The 13,565-nt window shown below is 52.4% G+C and overlaps 1 long non-coding RNA gene across 1 annotated transcript; it reads right to left on the minus strand.

Annotated features, from left to right (window-relative positions):
• Nucleotides 1-12,059: 12,059 nt before the first annotated feature.
• LOC309841051 lies at nucleotides 12,060-12,955 on the minus strand. The gene is made up of 2 exons (XR_014298913.1): nucleotides 12,716-12,955; nucleotides 12,060-12,340 (listed from the first exon to the last, which is right to left on the minus strand). It is a non-coding gene; the product is annotated as an uncharacterized lncRNA (long non-coding RNA).
• Between the last annotated feature and the right edge of the window lie 610 nt (nucleotides 12,956-13,565).

Below are 13,565 nucleotides of genomic sequence, written 5' to 3' on the forward strand. Positions count from 1 at the left end.
AAAGGCCAGCAGAGGCCGAGGAGGGGGAGGCCGGCAGAACTAGGAGGTGAGCTGCAACAGGCTCCGGGGGCCGGACCCCAGGGGCCGGACCCCAGGGTTCTTCCTCAGGCTGTAGCAGGTCCTCAGGACGCAAACGCATGGGCCCCAGGACTTTGGTCAGCTGTCAAAGGACTCTTCCTTGGGGGTCTTTTTCTTCATGCTCTTTTCATCCTGTTTTGCTGGTTATTTTCAAGAGTGTCTGCGCCTGGGGCCAAAACTCCTTCATGGCCACCAGATCAGGCCCATAAGTGACATGTTCACCCAAGGGCACTCCTGTCCACCAGCACCTGCAGATACAGTGGCTCGGCCTGGCGGGACTCCCAGTAAATCCTCAACAGACCATTGGGGACCTGGGGTAGGACATCTTGGTGTCCTACTTCAGCGGGAGGAAGTTACAGAACATGAGCTCTTCTGCCCACAGCAGCCTGAAAGCCTAAGGGTCCTGCTTAGGGGGGAGGGAAGGGGAGAACAGAGCAAGCAGCAGACAGGGCTGTGGCTCCTGCCCCAGGCTCACAGAGAGTAACACCTCTGGGGCTCCCTCAGGGACATCCTTCACTCTGTCCCCACCCTGGCTTTGCTCTCCTCAGCGTGCTTCCCTCAGCTCAGCGTTAATACCCCCTTCCAAAGGGAGGCCCTGAAGAGTGTTTAAGTCAAAGAAGTTATGAAAAACCAAGTTAGAAGCAGAAAGGCATTGAAGTGTCCCTACAGAAATAAGACGTCCCTGGTTAAGTCCTAACTCCCATGGGAACCTTCAGCTTTGGGTAGAAGTCAGGACAAAGCAGGCAGATACAGAGTCAGAGGGAGAAGTCACACCTAGAGCTGGAATCCCCACTCGCCTAGATCCTCCTCCGTCCCTGCCGCCCCCCACCTTGCCCCCCCCCCCCCCGGTGCTCACCCTGTAGGAAGTCCACCTGCGAGGACAGGACCAGGAGCAGCAGCAGGAGGCACCGACCCATTTCTGCGTTTGGTCTCAGCCACAGGGACTGGTAAAAGCTGGGCCAAGCTGCAGGCACCCAGAGCCTCTGCGAGTCCCAGCTTTATATGCACAGGCTGGACGAGCAGCCGGTGGCAGCCCAGCCGAGGCTCGCTTCCCCAGGATACGGCGGGGACAAAGTGCCTGAGGACCTAGGGCGCTGCATTCCCCCCAGCAATACCAGCCCAGCTCACTGCACAGGCTTGACCTGAGGGAGCCAAGGTGGATAAGAAGACATCGCTGTTTGCATCCCACTTTCCCAATCGTAAACACAATAATAAAGCTGACATACGCAGCCTAAGCATTCGAGTTTCAAGTGAATTAGGGAATCTAGCCCTATCCAAAGAAGGATGCCATATTTAGGGGAAATACTGCAGAACAGTGCTAAGAAACACACCTACCCTATTCAAGATTCTCACCTCGTCTGCAAACACAGAGAAATAAACCCATGCTTGGACTTTGGGGAAGTGCAGGCCAGAACACTTTACAGAACACAATAGATTTTGGTGTGGTGTCGTCTCATTTATTAGAAATAAAACACATCTGCATTGTTTTGTCTTGCTTGGGCCAACAGGAGGAGAGAACAGTATTTCCCCTCCCTTCTTTAAGGGCTATGTTGCAAGTAGCCCATACTTGGTTTTCCTTTTCAGCTTTTTTTTTTTTTTTTTTCTAACTCACCATTTGTTCAGGATGCTAAATGAGAGCAGGTGGAGGGATTCCTTTCCACCCCACCCTGCCCAGCGAAACACTCCTAACAGGGGAAAAGTAGTTTTTAGACCATGGTTTCAAAACTTTGGGAATAGCCCTAAAGATATCAGCAAGTTCAAACAGGGGAGCTCTTTCTGCCCCAGGGCCTTGTTGACATCCTGGAGCCATTCGCCAGGAATCAGTGCAGCCTTCTAGTTTGCTTGAAGCCACAGAGTCGGAGAGCTTAACAGAGGGAAGAGGGAAAGAGACAGTCCAAAAGGGTCCCGCTAGACCACCCTCTCCGGGTCACAGGGACCATTTTCTCTGCGGGCAAGTCAACTTCACTGCCCACGTCTGGGCCAGTAAGGAAACAGAGTCAAGAAAACTACAGCTCAAAGCCCTGGGAAGTGGGACAAAAGAGCGGGATTGCTACCCAGAATTGCTACAAGGCTTTAAACCTCAAATGTCCAGTTGCCTGCAAAAGAGGTGAGGCATTGAAAGCCCCAGACACCCGGGTCCCGCCCACACTCAGGAGAGAAGCGGTGCTGGAACCTGTCTTTAATGGGGGGTTGGGTGGATTCAGGTAAAGGGTTCAGAGGCTCAGTGACCAGCACACTAAGTTCTGAGGAACAAGTGTAAGCCTGGGACTCCAGATAACCTGCTCTGTGTCCTTGACATTGGCCTCAGGGCCTCTGACCCTGCTCTCACTGCAGCAGGAGAGCGAGGTTCTAGTCTCAGGGAGTCTAGGAGTGAGTGTCTCGGACAGGGGAGCCTGAGGAAAGCCATGGAGTTTTATGAAGCAAGGATACAGAAAGATCTCTCCGGGGTGAAGGGGTCCTGACAGGGTTGCCAATGAGGAATTTAGAGAGAGAGCAAGAGAGAGCACAAGTAAGGGGAGGGGCCGAGGGAGAAGGAGAAACAGACTCCCCGCTGAGCAGGGACCACCCCCATGTGGGACTGGATCCCAGGTCCCCAAGACCATGACCTGAGCCAAAAGCAGACACTTCACCAACTGAGCCACCCAGGCCCCCCCCACTTAAATCTTTTAACTTCTCTACTGGCAGCGGCATTGATGAGGGAAGAGCGATAACATCTTTAATGGCTTACTTCTTCTTAGGGTCTTGTTATTTTTTCCTGACCACAGGAAACTGTTGTAAATAAGGCTCCCCCCACTCCGAAACTTAGGGAGGGTGGTCTGATGTGTTCCCTTATCTCTGATTTCCTTACACCTCTGCATTTTGGGACTTTCTGTGAGCCTGATCACGTAGCCCCCTATCAATGTCTCCCTCTCCGGCCCTGCCTGTCCCTTACTCATCGCCACACACACAAGAAATGTAACTGTGCCAAGTGATTACTTAGCTTGAAGTGATCATTTCACAAAATATGGGTGTATGAAATCATTTCATGGTACCCCCTTCAATATAAAACATTTTCTTTTCCCTTATCCCTCAGTAAAGCTGGGGAAAGACCCTTACGGTGAGACAGGCTGATGTCTGGTTTAGCCAAGGTGGCCAAGCAGCCCTGAGCGGTGTGTTTAAGAACTAAGGGAAGCTGGCAGCTTCCCGATAGCACACCAGCGAGGAGACAGACATTGTAAAAAAAGAACCGAATGGAAATTCTGGTGTTGATAAGGGGTCAGCTGACATGAAGAAGTCACGAGAGGGCTCCGGGGAACGTCTGACCGGCTCAAGAACCAGAGATGTCTAACAGGTTGACAGAGAGGCTGGGATCCGAGGATAGGAAGGAAAGCAGCAGAACGAAGAGCAGCTCCGAGGGGGCAGGACGCCGTCAGGCCCCCACCCAGATGCCTGTGGAAGAATCAGGAGGGGACCGAGAGAAAGGAGGGGACGACGTGGCCACAGACACAATGGCTGAAGACGCCCCAGACAGAGTGGAGAGCATAAGCGTCCATGTCAGGGATGGCCAGCTTTACGCGTCCATTTGGGAGCCTCTGTCCTCAGCAACAAGAGTCAAACGTTTGACCCGGTGTCGCTGTGAAGATATTTTGTAGATGTGGACAATGAGTTGACTGTGAGGGAGAGACACTCCCATCACTAACACGGGGGCAGCCCATCCAATTGGCCGTCAGCCTGAAGAGCAAAACCAGTGTCCCAGGGAAGAAGGAACTCTGCCCTCAGACGGCTGATGTCCAGGCTGCAGGTGGCCTGTCTAACATGTGACCGGCCGGTCAACCCCGTGATCACGGGAGTCCGTGTCTGAAAAGAAATCTATGAATCCTCGTGCACACAGACCTATGTGTCTATGTGTCTGTGTGTCTGTGGTGTGTGTTGTGTGCACAGCCTCATACAGGACAGCATACAGTTCCCACACGGTGACGCACACAGGTGCTCGGGTCCCAATCCCTGGAACCTGCAAATATGGTCCTGCAGAGAGAGGGACTTCACAGACGTCATTAAGGACCTGGAGATGCCGACAGGAGAGTGGATTCTCTGTGTGGGACTCGAGTGAGCACAGGGGTCCTTATGAGAGGAAGGGGCCTCGGTTCGTCAGTCGTGGGGGGATGTGGTGACGGAAGCAGACGTTGGGGCCACGTCAGTCAGGGGGCCATTCGCCAAGGAGCGCCAGCAGCCTTCAGAAGCTGGAAGAAGCCAGGGAAGGATTTTCCTTCAGAATCTCTAGAAGGATCTGGGCTTGCCCACATATGGATTTTAGCCCCGTGAGACTCATTTCAGATTTCCAAATCCAGAAGGCTGAGAATTAATACGTGTTGCTTTAAACCATTAGGTCGCGGTGCTGTTTTTCAGCGGCAACAGGAACGAACACCGATCCTCCCTGACTTCTGAGGAAGCGATGAAATCCTGACCCATAGAGCATTAAACACACAGCTCAGCTACTGCCTCTCGTCGCTTGGCCTGGCCCACCTGCGTGCTCGGAACACGCCCAGCAGCCCAGAGGAGGGGAAATCACCGACAAGAGTCCACCAGATACCAGAGGCGAGTCTGTCCTGTGGTTTACTGAGGACAGTCATCAAGGTGTAACAGCATGATGCAAGAAACATAGTGGCTGTCAGTCTCTGCTGTCTGCCCTCCTGTGAGCGGGATAGTCAGGGAGCGTGACCTGCCACCTCCACCCCTACAGAGAGGATGTCCCAATGTCTCTCCCCATCCAGGGAAAGATCCAAATTTTAAAATTGAAGGACAGGGGCATCTGGGTGGCTCAGGTGGTTAAGTGTCTGCTTAGGTCATAATCCCAGGGTCTTGGGATGAGCCCTGCATGGGGCTCCCTGCTCGGTGGGGAGCCTGTTTCTTTCTCCCTCTGCCACTCCCCTGCTTGTGCCCTCCCTTTATCTCCATCAAATAAATAAAAATTAAAAAAAAAAAATCAAAGAACGGTTTTGGGATGCCTGGATGGCTCCGTTGGTTCAGCACCCAACTCTTGATTTCAGCTAAGGTCATGATCTGAAGGTCATGAGATTGACCCCGAGATCCAGGTCCATGCTGGGTATAGAACCTGCTTCAGATTCTCTCGCTCTGGCTCCCTTTGTCCTTACCCGTCTCACATGTATGGTTTCACGCACACACACACACACACACACACACACACACTCTCTCTCTCTCTCTCTCTCAAATAAATTTATCAAAAAATCAAATCTTTTTAAAACTCCAACTTCAATTTCTACTGAATGTGTGTGGCTTTCCTGCCATCTGAAGTTGAACAATCCTAAGTGGATTCACGGAATGTAGGGCCGGTCGGTCCAGACCTGTCTGGCTTTAGGCTGAATGGGGGGGCCCAGACATCACCCCCGTCTTCCAAATTCACATGGAAACCATCCCAGCTGTGCTCATCACCAGCAACGCCTGCAAAGCCCCAGGGAGCAGGGCGGTTATTTCAAGAAGCTCTTCTTACTTTCTATCTGCCCCGAGGCTGCAAAGATGCAGAGTGATAAAGACTTTCATCTGATGTGTCTCCCAGATCCAGGGCCCCGGGACAAGAGCTCCAGGAGCTCAGCCTTCTGCGCCCCTACTCCCAGGGTACTGGGCACTGCTCCTCCCACCTGGTGTGGGTGAAGACTGAGCTCAGCACGGTGGCCAGGTTCACACAGCAGGGAGCTGGCACCCAGGCCTGGGCTCTGGCTGTCTGCCACAGGACACCCAGAGACCCTGCTTGGCACAGGCCCCTCAGGACTCTGCCCTGCTCAAGGAAATGCCCATCCCGGGGAGTGGGGAGTGCCCTCCACAGAAACGTTTCTCTCTAACCCTGTCCACACTTCCCTCCAGTTCACCTTAGCGAGGTGGCCTTGTGCATGTCTTGGCTTTCTGAGAGGCCTTATCGGGCCCAGTCCGTTCACAAGCACATCAACTCAGGTACCTGTTTTATCAAGAGGTTCTTCCGACACTGCTGATCAGGATGTCTGGGGAGCTCCGACGGGAAGGCGGAGAGCACGCAGCTCTGGGCTGAGCTCAAAGGGATGCACCCCTGTAGCTCCTCCCTGACTCTCTCTGCCAGACCCTGAGCCCAGCGGACCCTTGTGGCTCCCAGGACACGGTGCTCCCTTCCCTGGATTGAGAGGGTGGTGCGCCCCTTCTCCCCACCCCACTGATGAGGGAGGGCTTCCCACTCCTCATTTAGGGAGATGGCCGAAAGCACCCTGTGTGACAGCAGACAGACTGACAACCCCTGATCAGTCTCATCCTCTCACGGCCAGTCAGGGTCCGACGGGACTGCACGTGGGGACAACGTCATCACACAGGGAGTGTGGAGGGCAGACTCTGCAGCAGGAAGAGGCTAGGTGACCCCGAGTTGTCAGAGAGGATGGCACTGGGTCATAGGAATAACCCCACGGTGTCAGGGAATGGCCATGGGCTCTGCAGGCCTGAGCGGGAGCCACAGCGGTGCCTTGAGGAGGGGACTGGCCGCTGGGAACCTTATCCACAGGATCCGAATGAGGAGGGCAACTCATGGTTGGATCGCTCCCGACTCCCGGCTACACCGATGTCATCGTGGCACATGACCGTGGTCGTGAACTTTATGACTTAGCCCAGAGGGGACGGAGGACTGAAGGTCTTCGCTGGGTCTGCTTCTGGGATGGGGACTCCCAGCACCCACATGCGGGGGCTGGCGAGCAGGAGACAATGTTTTATGTCCTGGAGAATAAAATTGGTGTAATTGCTTTCATATAAAAAACCACAGGAGGTACAACACAATGACCCTTATCTGTGGACTGTGTGCATCCCTGAGCTCTTATTAGTGGGGTTTGGGGCCTGGGGACAGAGGGAGGAAACAGTCCCCAGGGCAGCTTGTGATCCTGGGGGTATCTGGGAAATGGGTCTCATGATGAGTCATGTTTATGGTTAGCAGATGAATGGGAAGATTTTTTTTTTAAGGTTTTATTTATTTGAAAGTGAGAGAGGGGCGTCTGGGTGGCTCAGGAGGTTAAAGCCTCTGCCTTCGGCTCAGGTCATGATCCCAGGGTCCTGGGATCAAGCCCCGCATTGGGCTCTCTGCTTAGTGGGGAGCCTGCTTCCTCCTCTCTCTGCCTGCCTCTCTGCCTACTTGTGATCTCTGTCTGTCAAATAAATAAATAAATAAATAAAATCTTTAAAAATAAGAAAGTGAGAGTGGGAGCACAGTGAGGGGAGGGGCAAAGGGAGTGGGAGAAGCAGACTCCCCACTGAGCAGGGAGCCCCATGTGGGGTTTGATTTTGGGGTCGTGACCTGAACCCAGGCAGATACTCAGCCACTGAGCCACCTAGGGGCCCGTGGGTGGGAAGTTCTAAAAGCAGAGGAATACCGGGATGCCTGGCCGGCTCCCAGAAGACTGTATGCAAGTCTTGATCCTGGGGTGTGGTCTTGAGGCCCTGTGCGGTGAGGAGACTACTAAAAATTTAAACAAACTAACTAAAGAATGAGAAGAGTGGCTCCATGTGAGGGAGTGGCAGGAGTGTAGGGGCTGAGGTGGGGGCAGCTGTACGGGGAAGACAATCTCTCCAGACTCACAGGGTTGGGGATGACCTAGACATGCCAAATGACGCTGGCAGACAGGAAGCATTTCCTCTAGTCCCCACATAGACTTCCAGTATCACCCAAAGGGCACCCCGCACTGGTCCCAGAGTTCCTACCAGGCCAGGGGTCTCTGCCAACCTAGGGGCTCTGCCTAGCCCCTCTGCTCTAACCCGAAGATGGGAGACAAGCAGGGAGTCTGCCAACTTGCTGCTCTGGCTTCAGGAAGCTCCCCTCAAACCTCTTTTCCTTTTGTACAGCATTCAATGTAAGGACACAAACCATTTCGTTGCAGGATTCCTAGCTGACCTACTCAACTCTTCCTTCTCCCTCCTCGCCTTCTCAAAGGATCTCCCACTTCCTTCCAGGATGTTTCCAGTCCATTTGATGCATGCCCTCAGGGAGCATGTTTTGGCAACACCAACAGAAGTTGTTTGAGAACAGCCTCCCCCACTTGCTGGTCTATCTGGAGGCCTGAAGCCCTTGGCAGCAGTACCTGGATAGTGGAGAGAGGAGGGAATGCTTTGGGCACTGAGGGAGAATGAACCCGTCCTGGTTCTGTCAACCCCTGAAGTGGCAGGTGACCTCACAGGGACACGGTCCCCTCAGAGATGTGGCCCGTCATCTGCATGGATTTCAGACTCGGTGGGAACCAGGGAGGTCCAAGGCACGAAACCGAAACAGGGACCAGGAGCTCCAGCAAAGGCAGGCTGCTCTAAGTTCACGACCTTCCTTAGACACTGTTCCCCACAGACAGGAGAGGAGGGAGAAGCCCCCAGAACTATAGAGATGGGGTAATTAGCATTTGGGTAGGTGGTGGTGGGTGACAGATCATGGATGACTTCAAGAGAAGGAGCCATGAAGTATTTCTGGGACACCAGGCTGTAGTACCCACAAATCCATACCTACCCCACCTTCACTTCCTGCCCCGAGGAAGCTTCCAGAGACCCTCCCAATCATGTGTAAGCACAGCTCCCGTCAGAGTCTGAGAAGGAGCAGCATGGCTTCCCGGGCTCTGGGGGATCAGCACTCAGGGAGCCTCCTCTCCGCAGCCCTCCTGCAGCCACATGTGGGGAGAGGCCCAGGGACAAAGAAGAGAACATGAGTCTCCCTTCGATAGAATCCACCACTGCTGTGTCAGGGCGGGGCTGAGTAGGCTCCTGGGGAAGCCTCTGGATGTTGGCTCAGGCAAGGAGGCCCAAACCCAAGTTGACCTGAGTGATGTGACCCGGGGGGTGCTTCCAATTTCGATGTTAAATGGAAATAAGACCAGCCTCAAAGTGTTTCCTCCAGGACCTGGAACCTACCCAGTCAGACCCCGTCAGGCCTGGCTGCCCTCCCAGAGGAGGCCGCTTCATGGGGCCCCAAGGGCAGGAGGTTCCCCACACTGAGCCTCAACACTGTCAGCCCTTCTCTCCCTCACTTCCTGGAAGCATTGGGGAGTGGCCGCTCCCTCCTTCTAGAAACCCCTTCTGGGGCTTTGTAATCTCCCTCTCCCCTCTGGCCTGTCTTGCCTTCCATGGCCCAGATCAGACACAGATGACACAGACAACCAGTGACTGAGGAATTCCCGAGATGTGGAAGGGGGACCCGGAGTGCGAAGCAAAGCCACAGCATGCCAGAGAAACAATGGGAAGAATTTACCATGGAAAAGCATTTTTCCCATTTTCCTCAGCTCAGATATATATCTTGAGCAGAAGGTGTCTAGCAAGTGTCAAGGAGGAAAAACAGTGAGAGCCCGCTGGACTCGTCACTGTGAGATCCCGGTACAGTGGGCAAGATAAGGAGGGTCTGAGCGTTTCCTAGAGAGACGAGCCGGTGGACTGCAGGTGCGCCGGAGGGGCGGCCTTCCCGTTGGGAGCAGCGGATGCTGGAGACAAGGGGCCTCATGCCTGCACTGCCCCGGGGGCGGCCTGCTGGCCAGACAGCAGGGGAAAGAGATTCCTGCCTCACTGCGACAAACACTTAATTCTTTAACAAGATAAATAACCAGAAATGCAGAGGAGGCTTTCAAAACTCTTCATGGACTCACAAATCATCATAGAATGTTTTTATTTAATAGAAATTTGGAAGATTATGTTTTTTAAAAATCTACCAGATCCCCAAAGGAGAAAAAAAAGAGAAAGAAAAGAAGAAAATAATGAAGAAAAGGAAGAAGGAAAAAGACGAAAGAAACAGAATACGGAAGGTAGGAATGTAGGCAGGCAGACCCCAGCAGCCCCCCCGTCTGGTCTCCCTGCCCCCACCCCAGCCCCCTCCTCACCCTCACACTTTGTCCTGCACACCTGCACACAGAGGGCTCCCGCGACACCACGGGCAACAGGTCCCCCGTCCGCTCCACACGTTCCCCTGGCTCCCATGTGCGCTCCCAGGAAAGCTGACATCCTTAGAGGGCGGTGAGGCCCTGCAGGGTGCGGGGTCCCCGTGGCCCTCACCTGCAGTGCCCCTCGCCTCTCCACACTCTCCTGGCTCCTCAGCTGTTCAACCCCCAAGCAGAGTCCCACCTCAGGACCCTCACACCTGCTACTCCCTCTGCCTGGAAGGTCTTTCCCTGCCGAGCCTCAGGCCTCCCTCACCTGCTTCCCCAGGTCCCTGCTCACATGTCCCCTCGTTGGTGACGTCTGCACCTGTGTCAGGCAGCCAGAGAACATCAGCCTGTGCCCGCCTTGTCACCACAGCCAGAGAATCCCATGATGTCACTGTCATAAACCAGGTCTCCACTCTTTGGCAGGATGGTGGATCCTACTCCGGGCAGGGAAAATGTTCGCGAATATTCTTCATTCACAAACAGCAGGTCACTCCTTCAGCAAATGTGAAGAGCTCAGGAGTTTCACACGCATCACAGCAGAACCCGGACCATCGTGATGCAGACATTCAAACACCACTAAGCGTCCCTCCTGTAGCAGCACTAAAGGCAGGTGACGCTGAGCTGGTGAACAGGGGGACCACGGCAGGACGCGCTGTGGGGGCAAGTGTCCCACAGTGACGGGTTCCTGAAGAAGTTCGTGCTGGATCCTGCCCGCAGAGGCAGGAGCAGAGTTTTTCTACTGAAGGAAAGGAAGACTAAAAGGTGTTGGCTAGAAACACTGTCATATATCGTAACGTATTATGGAAAACCCCAAATCTGTGCTTTCTAGAAGATGACTGAGAAAATTAAAGAAAATTCTTATACAATCTCGGATCAAGAACAGAACAATAGCTCAAGGAAACGCTATCCTTTAACCAGCAAAAAACCAATGCCGAGTTTGCACAACTTTCTTCTGATATTAAAATTCATTTACCTTCGGGGCACCTGTGTGGTGAGCTGGTTAAGCAACTGACTTGATTTTGCTCAAAACAGGAGCTCAAGGTCATGAGAGCCAGCGGTGCGGGGAGTCCCGCACCACACAGGGAATCTGCTTGTCTCTCTCTCCCTTCCCCACTACACCTCCCCTGCTCACGCTCTCTTTCTCTAAAAATAAATAAATTCATCTTTAGGAAAAATTGAGTTGTTCTCTCGCTCTCTCGCCACTCCTCCCAGCTCTCTCAAGCACACAAATAAATCTAAAATTCATTCAAATTAGTTAGATGCTTTCTGACTTGCCACACATTAAAATTCCTTTGCCAAGTTTCCTTTTTCATAAACCTTCTACAACTCTCTCTGTTACTTTCAGATTTTGTCCTGTGTTTTTTCTCTTCCCTGCTTTGACATAATCAGTCTCTTAGGACAAAATTCCTTTCTATTCCCAAAACAAAGAATGCCGTTCCATTCTTTATACCCTCTGTTACTGAAAACAGACATCCTACTTTTCTTGCATTAGGGGAGGTATCCCTTATTTCTTCTGGTTGTTTTAATTACATACATTAGAACTTTTCATCTTTAGGAACCTTCCTTTTTGGGGCACCTGCGTGCCTCAGTGGGTTAAAGCCTCTGCCTTTGGCTCAGGTCATGGTCCCTGGGTCCTGGGACCAAGCCACGCATCCGCTCTGTGCTCACTAGGGAGCCTGCTTCCCTTCCTCTCTCTCTCTCTGCCTGCCTCTCTGCCTGTGATCTCTGTCTGTCAAATAAATAAATAAAATCTCTAAAAAAAAAAAAAATAGAAACCTTCATTTTTTGTGAAGATAAAGGAGTCCATAAGCATGAACAGTCTTTTACACCTGCATTCTGGGGCTTGGCAAATTTATGAATATGTTTTATGATTTCTGAAGACCTACTTTCTTCCGGCAAGTTTTATTTCAGGGTTTGTAACATGTTTACTAATAGACCCAGGTCTATTAGTAGCGGCCCCTGTAGAGACAAGCCCACGTTTGGCAGCTAAGATTTCATCCTTTCATCTCACTGGCATTGACCTAGACAATTAATGATTATCATTTCCTTTAACTTTGGTCATCTAGACAGAAGAAATTGAAAAAGTTTACGTAAAGATATTTATGCTATTTTTATTTTATCTATTCTGTTGCCTTGTTCTCAATGATATTCACACCCTTCACAACTTCACGAGACGTTGGGCACAGTCGCCATCATCCCAAGCTATTTTTCTCGCTGACAGACCTTGTGGGAGAGAGCATGAGCCGGTCTGAGAAGGCAGAGTGCAAGTGGGATTTCCGCACGATACTTAACGCTGCTCCGTCTGAAGCTGGGCCTGATTTGATGAAACCAAGCTGAAAGCAGCTTTCCTTGGCCAAAGATGACCCCAGAGACTGTGAACCAGAAAAGTAGTGGTGTTGGTACCCAGGATCGTTCTGGGGACTTCTATAAAGACTTCATTTATGTCGATGAACAGAGTTCTGAATTTGGGACATCCCACCTGGAGGTAGAAAATAGCACGCGCCTCCCGCGCATGCGTACACACGATGCAGACGAATGCAACAGGGACTTTCTGACTCTCTGCACTTGGGATTTCCCGGGGCCCCACGTTCCAAATTTGGTTGCCACTGCTGATCTGATCACCTCCCTGAAGTCTGTCCTTTGATAGGGACATCTCGGAGCCCCAGGCCACAAGGCAAGTTCAAGCCCTTGGGGGTAAACAGCAGAGGTCTGGGGTGGGGAAAAAGGACTGGGAGAAGTCAGCTGACCTCCAGAGCCGCATTCTAGCATCCCAGAGATGTGTGAGGTGGGGTCGGGACTCCCAGTTCCTCGAGGAACTGGATTGTGGCTTCAATGCTGTCCTGGGCGGACCCAGCCTCCAGCTGCTTTATCTTCCTCAGTCAATACCTTGCGGAAGGTGGAGGAGCCCTTTCTGTCCCTCTGGGGACCAAGTGCCATATCAGCTGAGGGGAGGGGAGCTTTGTTGTTGTTGTTCTATCAGGTTCTGCAAACTGGCCAGTTTCACCCCCAGAACTAGTCTGTGGTTTCCGAGAGGGAAAACCAGCCACAGTCACCGGTCACCTTGAACATCCCAGGTCTGGACTTTCTCACGGGTGTTCTGCAAGGAATCTCTCCATGAAGCTAGTCTGGATTTTGAGGCCTTCTGGAAGCTTCTGTATGCCGATTCATCTAGCTTCCTGTTTGTTTGATTTTGCAACCGTTGCTTCTAAGTGCACTTCTTACCCTTCCTTACAGAAGGGAAGTTTCTCGTAAGGGCCGTTGTGGTGACCCTGAAGGCTGTCAGCGGTTTGGCAGGACAGCGCTTGTTCACACACGCTGTCCCCGTCACTTCTGTCTGGTCATATCTGGACCCAAATGGGTGCCGAGCACCATATTCTGGGGCTCCCAGCCTGATGGGTACCAAAACATGCTTTCAGGACACAATAACGTTTTTTCATTGGGGTTGGTACTTCTACTTCCAGGACCACGGGTTTTAGACATAAATCGAGCAGCAGTGACCAAGGAGGCGCCTGTGAATCTTTACAGTAGAATTATCCCTTTGTCTAATCCTCTGGGTTCCATAGACCCGAACTCATCCGCTAAAAGGGATGTGCCCTG

The sequence above is a fragment of the Mustela nivalis genome, assembly GCF_964662115.1.
Source record: "Mustela nivalis genome assembly, chromosome: 9".
NCBI classification, from domain to species: domain Eukaryota; kingdom Metazoa; phylum Chordata; class Mammalia; order Carnivora; family Mustelidae; genus Mustela; species Mustela nivalis.